The sequence below is a fragment of the Phacochoerus africanus genome, chromosome 7, assembly GCF_016906955.1.
Source record: "Phacochoerus africanus isolate WHEZ1 chromosome 7, ROS_Pafr_v1, whole genome shotgun sequence".
Lineage (NCBI taxonomy): Eukaryota > Metazoa > Chordata > Mammalia > Artiodactyla > Suidae > Phacochoerus > Phacochoerus africanus.
The window spans coordinates 68,121,923-68,132,829 of NC_062550.1; positions in this window are offsets into that span (position 1 = coordinate 68,121,923).

The window sequence follows — 10,907 nt, forward strand, 5'->3', positions numbered from 1 at the left end:
GAACCGTAACTTCGAGGATGGGGACCCGCGGCGGGAGGCGGCGGGGGTGATGACCTAGTGACCGAGTGACCGGCAGCAGGTGCCCACTTCATTTCGCGCGTGCCATGAGTGGGTGGCTAGTCCCTCCTGCCAGGGCCTGGACCTGGGCCTCGCTTTCTTCCTTTAACCTTGCAGGGGAGCTTGATAGGCAGCAGAAGGGCCTGGGGGCCCGGGGACCCCGAGGCACCCCCCCAACCCCCCCTGCCCTTTGGCTGTGGAGTCAGTCCAAAGTGTGACCTTTATCTCTGCTTGCCGGCTCTAGCCATCTGGTGGAAGGCTGGACTTCGCCTTTGCTCCAGGGAGGGTGGCTGGTACTCCCTTGAGGCTGACCCAACATTTCTTCCCTTACCTAAGTCTGGGGGTGGGGGGAGGCGGGGAAGGACAGGGGTATCCGATGGGGGCACCCTCACCCTTTACCGGCAGATAGGCGCACTCTGGGCTTTAGGAAGTCCTCCCAGCTCCTACGGCAGCTAGTAAAAGTTCAAGGAACTACAGGTCTTCACATTCCCACATCAGGACACATCACCTGTCAGATAATACTGGACTTTGGAAATCAGAAGTGTTCATGGAGGAGTTTCCATCTTGGCTCAGTGGTTAACGAATCTGACTAGGAACCATGGGGTTGAGGGTTCCTGTCCCTGGCCTCACTCAGTGGGTTGGGGATTCGGTGTTGCTGTGAGTTGTGGTGTAGGTCGCAGACGCGGCTCGGATCTGGCGATGCTGTGGCTCTGGTGGGTGCAGCCCTAGAAAAGACAAAAAAAAAAGTGTTCATGGATGTGTGGTCTTTGTCATCTCATAATCATGAAGCCAAAGATCTAGTGCAGAGGGGGTGGGGGGCAGGTCCTTGTGCTCCCACCCCTCCACCCTGTCCTGTGGTCTTCCTCCTGGGAGTTCACCATGCAGTGACTGATACAGCTCTGAAGTGTACAGACACTTTCAAAAGCATCCTCTCTTTTTATCACTGGGGAAAGGGTCTCTATTCTCCCTCTCACATTTTTTTTTTGTCTTTTTGCGTTTTCTGGGGCCACTCCAGTGGCATATGGAGGTTCCCGGGCTAGGGGTCCGATCGGAACTGTAGCCACCGGCCTACGCCACAGCCACAGTGACATGGGATCGGAGCTGCATCTGCGACCCCCACACCACAGCTCACGGCAACGCCGGATCGTTAACCCACTGAGCAAGGCCAAGGATCGAACCTGCAACCTCATGGTTCCTAGTTGGATTTGTTAACCACTGAGCCACGACGGGAACTCCCGGGTCTCTATTCTCTCTTGAATGGGATATTAAACACACAAATGATCTGATGTGTTCTAGTCCTCCCTCCCCCTCTGGCAACTTTATCTTTTGATATTTTCCGATTTCATCTGCCTTCCTTCTACTCCTCCTCCAATATTCTCGTGTTCTGAGCTGGCTGTTATGTGATTGCTCTGCTAGTTCACAAGAGCCGTGTTTGTACCTCCAGCTCTCTGCATCCTACCTCCTGCTTCCTGCCTCCCGATTGATGAGGATCAGTTTTAGGGAGAGAAGTCAGGTGGGATAGGAACTGAGGTGAAGAGAAGCCCTTTTTCCCATTTGTGTGTTTGTGTGTGTGTGAGAGAAAGAGAGAGACAGAGACAGACAGACAGACAGGCAGGCAGACATGGATCCAGGGATGACAAGAGTAGCTATGAGGGCCAGTAAACAGAAGGTGGTGATTACTGCAGTATTAAATGACACCCCAGAGACTGCTGGTGCCAAGGTCCCCAGTGTTTCCCGGAAGGAAGCGGAAAGGAGAGAGGAATTGAAATTGAGAGAACACACCAGAGGTGGCCTGTGCTTACAGGGTCCAGGGAGAGCAGGCTCAACTGGCCCAGCGGACACATGCGAGAGTTAACCCTTTCACTTCCCTCAAGGCTGAGATCCAGTCTCCACCCACCCATGCTCCAGGGCCTGTCTTCATCCTCCCTGGGAGGAGAGGTTCCCAGGGAAGGCTGGAGCCTCAGTGCTGGAGGAGTGGCCGGCCTGAGATGTGGGCTGGGGGGTGGTTCTCCTGAGTTCTCTTTGGGCCTGCCACAGCCTCACGTGTCTCTTCTGTGCGGTGGAGAGACACCCCTGTGTGACAGGCCGAGAGGGAAACACATCTCAGGGAGTCGAACAAAGCCCGAAGAGTTGGGAGGTTGGCGGGTTGGCCTCTGCTGAGTGGCTGGGGAGCACCTGGCCCTTGGCCCAAGAGGGCCACTGGGATATGTGTCTTTCTTTCTGGCTGAAACTAGCCTTCCTTGGCATCTCTGGCATGAGACCTGTCCCTCTCTGTGCTGCAGTTTCTGCCCCTGAGCAAATGGCCCTTATCAGGCTGGGGAGGTGTCTGTCCAAGATTGGACCTCTGAGGGTCAAAGCATCTGTCCTGGGCAGCGTGAGGTGACTTCTGGGGCTGGCATAGGGGGCCCCATGTACCTTCTCTCCTTCCCCACAGGCAGGAAGGTCAGGGAGACTCCCTTGACCCCTGAACTTGGCCTAGCCCATGTCTCTCAGAGCAGGGCGGGGGCCATCTGGGTTAATGAGGTGCTAGCAGGCACTGTGACAAGGGAGCTGATGGGAGGCGTGTCTTGCTTGTGGGGACAGGGGTGGGGGTGGGTGGGGAAGCTGAGGGCTCCAGCTGGGAAGCATCAGGTTATGTGGGGCAGATAAAACCAGGAGGCCAGGCCACTGGGCACAGCTGACAGTGCCTTAGACCAGAAGTGGTGCCCGCCCCCCTTCCCCACTTACTGGCAGTGTTCATCCGTGCACAGTGCTGGGAATATACAGAATGTGTATTCCCAGTGTGAGGACTAGTAGAGAATCGTGTCATTCCCAGTGTCCAGATCGTCCCTGACTTCCTGGACGTTGCAGACTAATGGGGAACAGAAGGCTGATATATGTGATATACATGGAGGAGTTTCTGCTGTGGACCAGTGGTAATGAACCTGACTAGTATCCACGAAGACGCGGGTTTGAAAGATCTGGCATTGCCGTGAGCTGCCATGTAGGTCGCAGATGCAGCTGGGATCCTGCTTTGCTGTGGCTGTGGTGTAGGCTGGCAGCTACAGCTCCGATTGGACCCCTAGCCTGGGAACCTCCATAAGCCTCGGGGCGCAGCCCTCAACAGACAAGAGACAACAACAACAACAACAACAGAAAGAAATGTGTTTAAAAGGAAAGGGGGGCATTCCCCTGGTGGCCTAGTAGTTAAGGATCTGGCATTGTCACTGCTGTGGCGCAGGTTCAATTCCTGGCCTGGGAACTTCTGCGTGAGGGTGTGGCCAACACCCCCCCCCCCAAAAAAAACAAATAAAGCTGGGGGGAAGGCCTCCCAAAGGCCTCCTGAGAGTCTGCCCTGATGGTTTTCTCGGAACATCCCACCCTCCCAGCACCTGATTTCTGGGTCGTGGCTTTGGAGCACAAACTTCTTCGTGGTGTTCAAGGACCTCGATGGCACGGCCCCAGTTATACTTCCCAACGTTCATCTGCTGCTCCCCTTCTCCACCCCTGGATGCGTCCCCATTCTCTGAATCTGTCTTGACCTCCCTGCGTCCATGACTTTGCTCAAGTACGTCCGCTTCCGCCCCCAGGCCAGCGTAATGGAACTGACCCCTTCTCCTCCCATCTCCGTTTCTTCCTCCTTCGAGGGCCTCCTTCCTTCACGAAACTTTTCCTGAAGATCCCCCAACCAGAGTGATCACTTTCCTCCTGCTTTCAATGTCTTGGCTACATATTTCCTGGAAAGGCACCACTCTGATTCTGCCTAGTACCTCGCCCATGACCCTCACTGGACTCCGAGCTCCTTGAGGGCAGGGAGGCCCTAGCACAGACCTGCATCGGTGTCTGTGGCGTTGAACAACTTTGACTTGCTGGAGGACCCAGAGAGAGATGACTTGTAGGTAGACATGCCTACGCTGTCATCTCTCTACCTCTGCCCAGAGGCACCGCCTCTGTTTTTTAAACGCCGGGAATTCTTCCCCAACTTCAGTAGGGCATTCCTGGTTCATTCCTGTAGCTTCAGCATTTCCTCCGTGGTGCTCCTTTGGAAGGTTCTGGCCCTCTAGGACCACCGTGCCACAGAAGTTTTACTGTGCATGCCAATTCTGATGGCTTGGTAGTGCATCTCTTAGAATATTATATCCAGAAGGAGTCTATGGATGATGAGGGCTCCAGAGAGAGAGACTTAAGATGGCTCAGCCTTGGTGGGGACAAAGGGCTCCCTCTGTCTTAGGGGTTTTATCAGATGTTTCTTTTTTTTGCTTTTAATAGCTGCACCCTTGGCATATGGAAGTTCTTAGCTAGGGGTCCATTGGAGCTACAGCTGCCGGCCTATGCCACAACAACAACAATGACAGATCTGATCCACGTGTTCAACCTCCATCACCGGATCCTTAACCCAATGAGTGAGGCCAGGGATTGAACCGGCAGTCTCATGGTTCCTGGTCAAATTCATCTCCCCTGTGCCATGACGGGAACTCCAGATGTTTCGTACATTAGACCAAGACCAGGGCAATGGGAGAGCGTAAGGCCTTTGCTCTGGTGATGCTGATGGGGGAAAGTGAGTAGGAGAGGAGCTGGGGGCCCCAAAGCTATGCGTACCCTCTTGAGTTTTCCTGGAGCAGACCTTGGGGTCAGGTGTGTGACTGTCCAGGTCTGTGCTCTGTGCTCCTGCCATTGGTCCTGGGGTTGGTGTGGGGGGAGCTGTGGCATCTTAACCAGACCAATAGGACCTCTGTGGCTCAGAACCCCCAGGCAGGTTCCTTAGCAGGTGAAGCTGAGGCCATGACACTGGAGTCTCCACCTGTGGGAATGTTCTATACTCTTCTCCCTGGCTTGGGCCTCTAAGAATGATGAGAATGTAGCAAAACTCAAGGATGGTGGCCTAGCAGTTAAGGATTTGGCTTTGTCACTGCTGTGGCTCAGGTTCGATCCCTGGCCAGGGAGCTTCCATGGGCGGTAGGCTTGGGCCAAAAAAACAACCCACAAAAAAGATACAAAAACAACCTCTCTGGACTCTGGAGGCGGTTTAGTTCCTGGCTTTGACTCGCCTCCCAGCCCCTGTGGGCTGTGGTCTCCCCTAGTGGCAATCCCTGGAATTGCAGTTAGAGTTGACTTGGTCTAGGGGCTCGGAGTGAACAAGTCCCCAAATCTCTGCCATTTCTGGTTAAGTGGGAGGGATGTGGTCTCACAACCCAAGACTCCTCTCGTGCAGGAGCGCTGCCTAATGTCCTCAGCAGATGGTCCTCGCCGCTGCATCACAGCTTCCACGAGGCTGCTGCCCAGTCTCTGCCTTTGTTCAAGAGACCCTGATCAGGGAGAGTCACTTCCTCCAAGCGGTCATTTGACTTCCTCCCTCAGGCCTGTGTGGACACTGGGTCTCCTCAGCCCGAAGAAGATTCACAAGCCCATGGAATTAAGAAGTTTAAGGCTTTGGATCAGTTCTTGCAAATGTTTTTAAAGCTAGAACAGCTCCTCCCCCACTCCCCATGGTCAGCTTCTTTAAACTCCGTGGCCTTTGTCACAGAGTCCAAACTCACAGCCAGCCCTTGCTCGTGACATGTGTATTTCCAGGCTCATTTGCTCAGAGAGACAGACTCTCTGGGCCCATCTCGTTATGACATATCTTGCCCAGCCCAGGAGGAAGGGCAGATATTTCACTCCTAAAGCAGACACTAGCACAACAGTGCTAAATTATTCATTCTAATTTAATTGAACAACGCTGACTTTCAGGAAGTTCTTTCTCATCTCTGACCCAAATACCTGCAGCTCATCTTCTGGGGAATACTCTTCTCTGTATTGTGGGTCCCCCTTTAGATAACTGAGCCACAGTTCGGATCATGTTAGCAGCATCCAGCAGCCCTGGATCATCTCCTCATCCTCCAGAGACCCCGGTTCTCAGTTGGTGTTCATAGGGGCAGCAGGTAGGTCTCAGGAACCGTCCCATGTGCCTGGGCCTGTGCTCAGTGAAGAATAATCACCTTTCTCCTCATCACAACCCAATGGAACAGGGATGCTGGCTTTATCTTGTTTGAGGGATGTGAGACTTGAGTCTCACGTAAAGTAACTTGGCCAAGGGCCCAAAGCCAGCATGTGAAACAGCTGGGATCCAACCCCCATATCCAATGGGGCTTTGGAGCGGGCTTCTGGTCCAACCACTAGCCTCCAACAGGAGACCTCTGTGAGCCTCTGGGACAAATATCTCCTCTGACCTCCCTTTCATTTTATTCCCACTTTATACTCATCTCCACGCTGATTTTTTTTTTTTTTGGCTGCATGCATGGCATGTGGAAGTTCCATGACCAGGGATGGAACCTGAGCCACAGCGGTGGAGTTCCCGCTGTGGTGCAATGGTTAACAGATCCGACTAGGAACCATGAGGTTGCAGGTTCGATCCCTGGCCTTGCTCAGTGGGTTAAGGATCCGGCGTTGCCATGAGCAGTGGTGTGGGTTGAAGACTCGGCTTGGATCCCACATTGCTGTGGCTATGGTGTAAGCCGGCGGCTATAGCTCCAATTCGACTCCTAGCCTGGGAACCTCCATGTGCCGCTGGAGGGGCCCTAGAAAAGGCAAAAGGGCAAAAAGACAAAAAAAAAAAAAAGAGCCACAGCAGTGACAATGCCGGATCCTTAAACTGCTGAGCCACCAGGGAGCTCCTCCACCCTGATTTTGAATTGTTTCTGTCTGCCTAGATGGCTGTCACGGCCTCTTGCACTCCTCACTATGCCATGAGTGGTGGTATAGGTTTCAGATGCAGCTCAGATCCCGTGTTGCTTTGGCTGTGGTGTAGGCTGGCAGCTGTTCAATGGCAGGCCCTTCAAGAGGGCTTATGGGGCAGGTGAACTTGACCTCTCCAAGTGTCTGTCCTTGTCTGTAAAATGAGGATAATGATACTACATTTTAGGATCATTATAATGATGCCAGCTAACTTTTTTTTTCTTTTTTTTGGCCGCACCCATGGTATGTGGAAGTTCCAGGGTCAAGGATCAAACCCAAGCTACAGCAGCCACCCAAGCCACTGCAGTGACAATACTGGATCCTTAACTTGCTGCACCACAAAAGAACTCCTTTTTTTTTTTTTTTTTGACAGCTAACTTTTTAATATAGTAATTACTAGGTGTAGGCATAATTTAGCACCTGACACGTGTGATTTCATTTAATCCTCATAAAACCCTATGAGTTAGGTATTATTCTCCTACAACAGAGGAGGAAACAGGTTCAGAGAGGTTATATAGCATGCTCAAGAGGATGAAGCTGGCAAGAGGAAAAGCTAGGATTTGAACTCAGGTGTGTCTGATCCCCAAGCCTGCCCCTCTCGCCACCATCCTGTAGAAAATAAATGGGTTACTGTGGGTAAGCCTGCCACAGGGCAAGGGAACCAGCAGAAACCAACTGCCTTGTTTCCAACCTAAAGGGCATCTCAGCATTTAAAGAAACAGAGCTCTGACCCCCACTGCCTTAGGAAGTGATGTTGGCCTTTGCTCAAGGCTGTGTCCTGGAGCTCAGAGTCCTGCAGCTCACCACAAGCAATATTTCCTTAAAAAAGCCCCTTCAGCAGTTCCTGTCACGGCACAGCAGAAATGAATCTGACTAGTATCTATGAGGATGCAGGTTCGATCCCTGGCCTTGCTCAGTGGGTTAAGGATCCGGCGTTATCATGAGCGGTGGTGTAGTTCTCAGATGCAGCTCAGATCCCGTGTTGCTTTGGCTGTGGTGTAGGCTGGCAGCTGCAGCTCCAATTTGACCCCTAGCTTGGGAACCTCCATATGCTGGGGGTGTGGCCCTGAAAATACACGCGCGCGCACACACACACACGCACGCAAGCACACAAAGTGCCTGCACAGAAGTTCCCTGGTGGCCAAGCAGTTAGGATTCCGTGTTGTCACTGCTGTGGCTTGGGTTCGATCCTTAGCCTGGGAAGTTCTGCATGCCAGGGGCATGGCCAAAAAAAAAAAGAAAAAAGAAAAAAATCGTCTTCACACATCACCCTGGTCCTCAAAATATCACTCCTCCCAGCATCCCTTCATCCTCTCCATTCTGTCTCTTTCCAGGCCCTCTTCCTGATCATCAGTCCTGAAGCCTCATCCCCTTTCCTTTATAAAGCCACCTGCCCTTGTCCTCTTTCTAGGAGCTCTGCCTGCCCTTTTGCTCAGCAAAACCAAAGATTTTTCTGGGATGCCACCATGCTCTCATGGGTAAACTCCCATGAGAATGGAATATACTTGTCCTTGGGATCAGGGCACTCAGTGCCTGTCCAGGGCCGATAGAAAACTGTAGGGGGCTGAGGGGCCAGCTGAGAGGGGATTTAGAGAACAATCTTCCTCATGAGTCCCCTGTCCCATCTCCCCTTGCCTTCCGCTCCTTCAGTACCTGGGGAGGGAGGAGGAAGTGGAATTATTTGTCCCTCATTACTCACCATTGGACTTAATTCTGTCCATTCTACAAGACCCAGATCAACCCCCGCCCCACCTTCGGGCTTCTCCTGTCCCTGTACCTTTTTACCTCCTTTGATTCCTGTTGCTTTTTTTTTTTAGGGCCATACCCGAGGCATATGGAAGTTCCCAGGCTAGGGGTCTAATTGGAGCTACAGCTGCCGGCCTACGCCAGAGCCACAGCAACGCTGGATCCAAGCCGCGTCTGCGACCTACACCACAGCTCACGGCAACACTGGATCCTTAACCCACTGAGCAAGGCCCGGGATCGAACCTGCAACCTCATGGTTCCTGGTTGGATTCATTTCCACTGCACCACGATGGGAACTCCCTGATTCCTGTTGCTTTTGCCACCTTTGTCACTCCTCCTGCCTTTAGTGGGTATTGCATCTCCTTAAATAGGCCATGTGCTCCTTAAAAGGGGGACATTTCCCCTCTCAGGGCCCATCAAAGTGCTGGGTGCACCAACTGATGGAACTTGAAACAAATGCTAACTAAAGATTGGACAGGGTGGTAGCTGCAGAATAAGGCTTGAGACTGAGGTCTCTGAAGTTTGCATCCATCACTGGAGTAGGTCATCCCCAGGTTCCAGGCCTCTGGGCATCTCTGCCATCTACCGGCATCCTCCCAGGCCGACTCCAGGTGTGGCCTGGTGATGTGCTTTGGCCACCAGAGTAAAAGTGACCGCGAACCAGTTTTGATCTTGGGGCTCTGAAGGCTTTGCCCACCTTCCTTCTTTCCTGGCACCTTCCCAGCCTCCTGAGGACAGGCCCAGCATAGCCTGTGGAGCACTAGAGACCTTGTGGGGGTGAGAGAAGTTATCCCTGGCCATCCCACGCCAGGCAAAATAAAGCTGCCCCGTGGACACAGATGCGTGAGTGAGCCCAGGTGAAATCAGCCTCGCCTGGCCCAAGCTGACCTCAGACCCACCCGCTAATAATTGTCTGTTATTAGACTTTTCGTGGATGAAATTTCATCCAAAGAAATGAATTCTTGTGGATTTTTCATCCACAAAAAAAAAAATTAACACAACATTATAAATGAATACAGCATTAGTGTGGCAGTGAATAAGTGAAACAACCATTTACCAGCTTTGTGACCTTGGGTAAACTGTTTGATCTCAGTGTACCTCAGCTTCCTTGTCTGTAGAATGGGGATGCTGTGGACATTACTGAGAGCTTGCAACTGAGCCCACCTTTTGGTGACTGCTTTAGTCCGATAGCTGCCTCATCTGAGGTTCTGCCATTGTCCCCAGGGCAGCTGCATGCAGGAGCCTGCTGGTGAGTGTATAAAGGCCTGGCCCCCTTGTTTCAGGTTGGGATAACTCTGCAAGGCCATCCTGGCTCCAGAGCTGCCCGTGGGATTGATTGACCAAGACATTGTCTTCCTTCTCCTCCCTCTGCCCAGTCCTGCTCCGTTTCTCCTCCATCCAGGCTGAATCCAAGGGTGCTTCCAATAAACCTCTCCCTTTCACAATTCCATCTTAGAGTCTGATTTCCCGGAATTCACTTGTGAGAGCAATGACTACGTGGCAAGTTCTGGCCAATGGGGTGAAAGCAAAAGAATCACATGATGGTTTCCTGACATGTTCCTTAAGACTTTGTGTTCCAGAGAACAGACTTGTTGTTGTCAAGGGGGAGGAGGTGGGAGAGGGAAGGATCGGGGTTAGCAGATGCAAACTGTTACACACAGAATGGATAAACAACAAGGTCCTACTCTATAGCACAGGGAATTATAAGCAATATCTTGTGATAAACCATAATAGAAAAGAATATGAAAAAGATTCAGTTGTAATGTTTAGCCGAATCACTTCGCTGTAGAGTAGAAATTAATACAACACTGCAAGCCAACTACTTCAATAAAATAATAACTAAAAAACTGTTGTCTTCAAACTTTGTCACTATCAAAAAATTTTGGATTAGCAATGAGATCCTGCTGTGTAGCACTGGGAATGATGTCTAAGCCCTTATGGTGGAGCCTGATAAAGGGAAAAAAAGAATGTATACATGTATGTGTAACTGGGTCACCTTGCTGTACAGTAGAAAATTGACAGGACACTGTAAACCAGCTATAATGGAAAAAAATAAAAATCATTATATAATAACAAAAAAAAGAATTTTGGTACATATACCTTGCATATACCATACACACACATACACACATCTTTCATATTTTTTAGACCTTACTTTTTTCTTTAGGGTTTTAAATGTAATTTTTAGCATATTATCAATGTTAACATTTAAAACGCTTCACTTTTAAATTTCTTATTTAAACAAAGTTTATTTAAAAACTTGCAAAATAATATGACTTCTTGTATGTCTTTTCCTCAAGTCACTAATTATTAATATTTGGCCCCATTTGCTCTCCTCCTACACTCTCTATATTATTAGAATTATAATTAGTATATAATTGATCAAAACAGGAATATATTTTGGGAGGTCC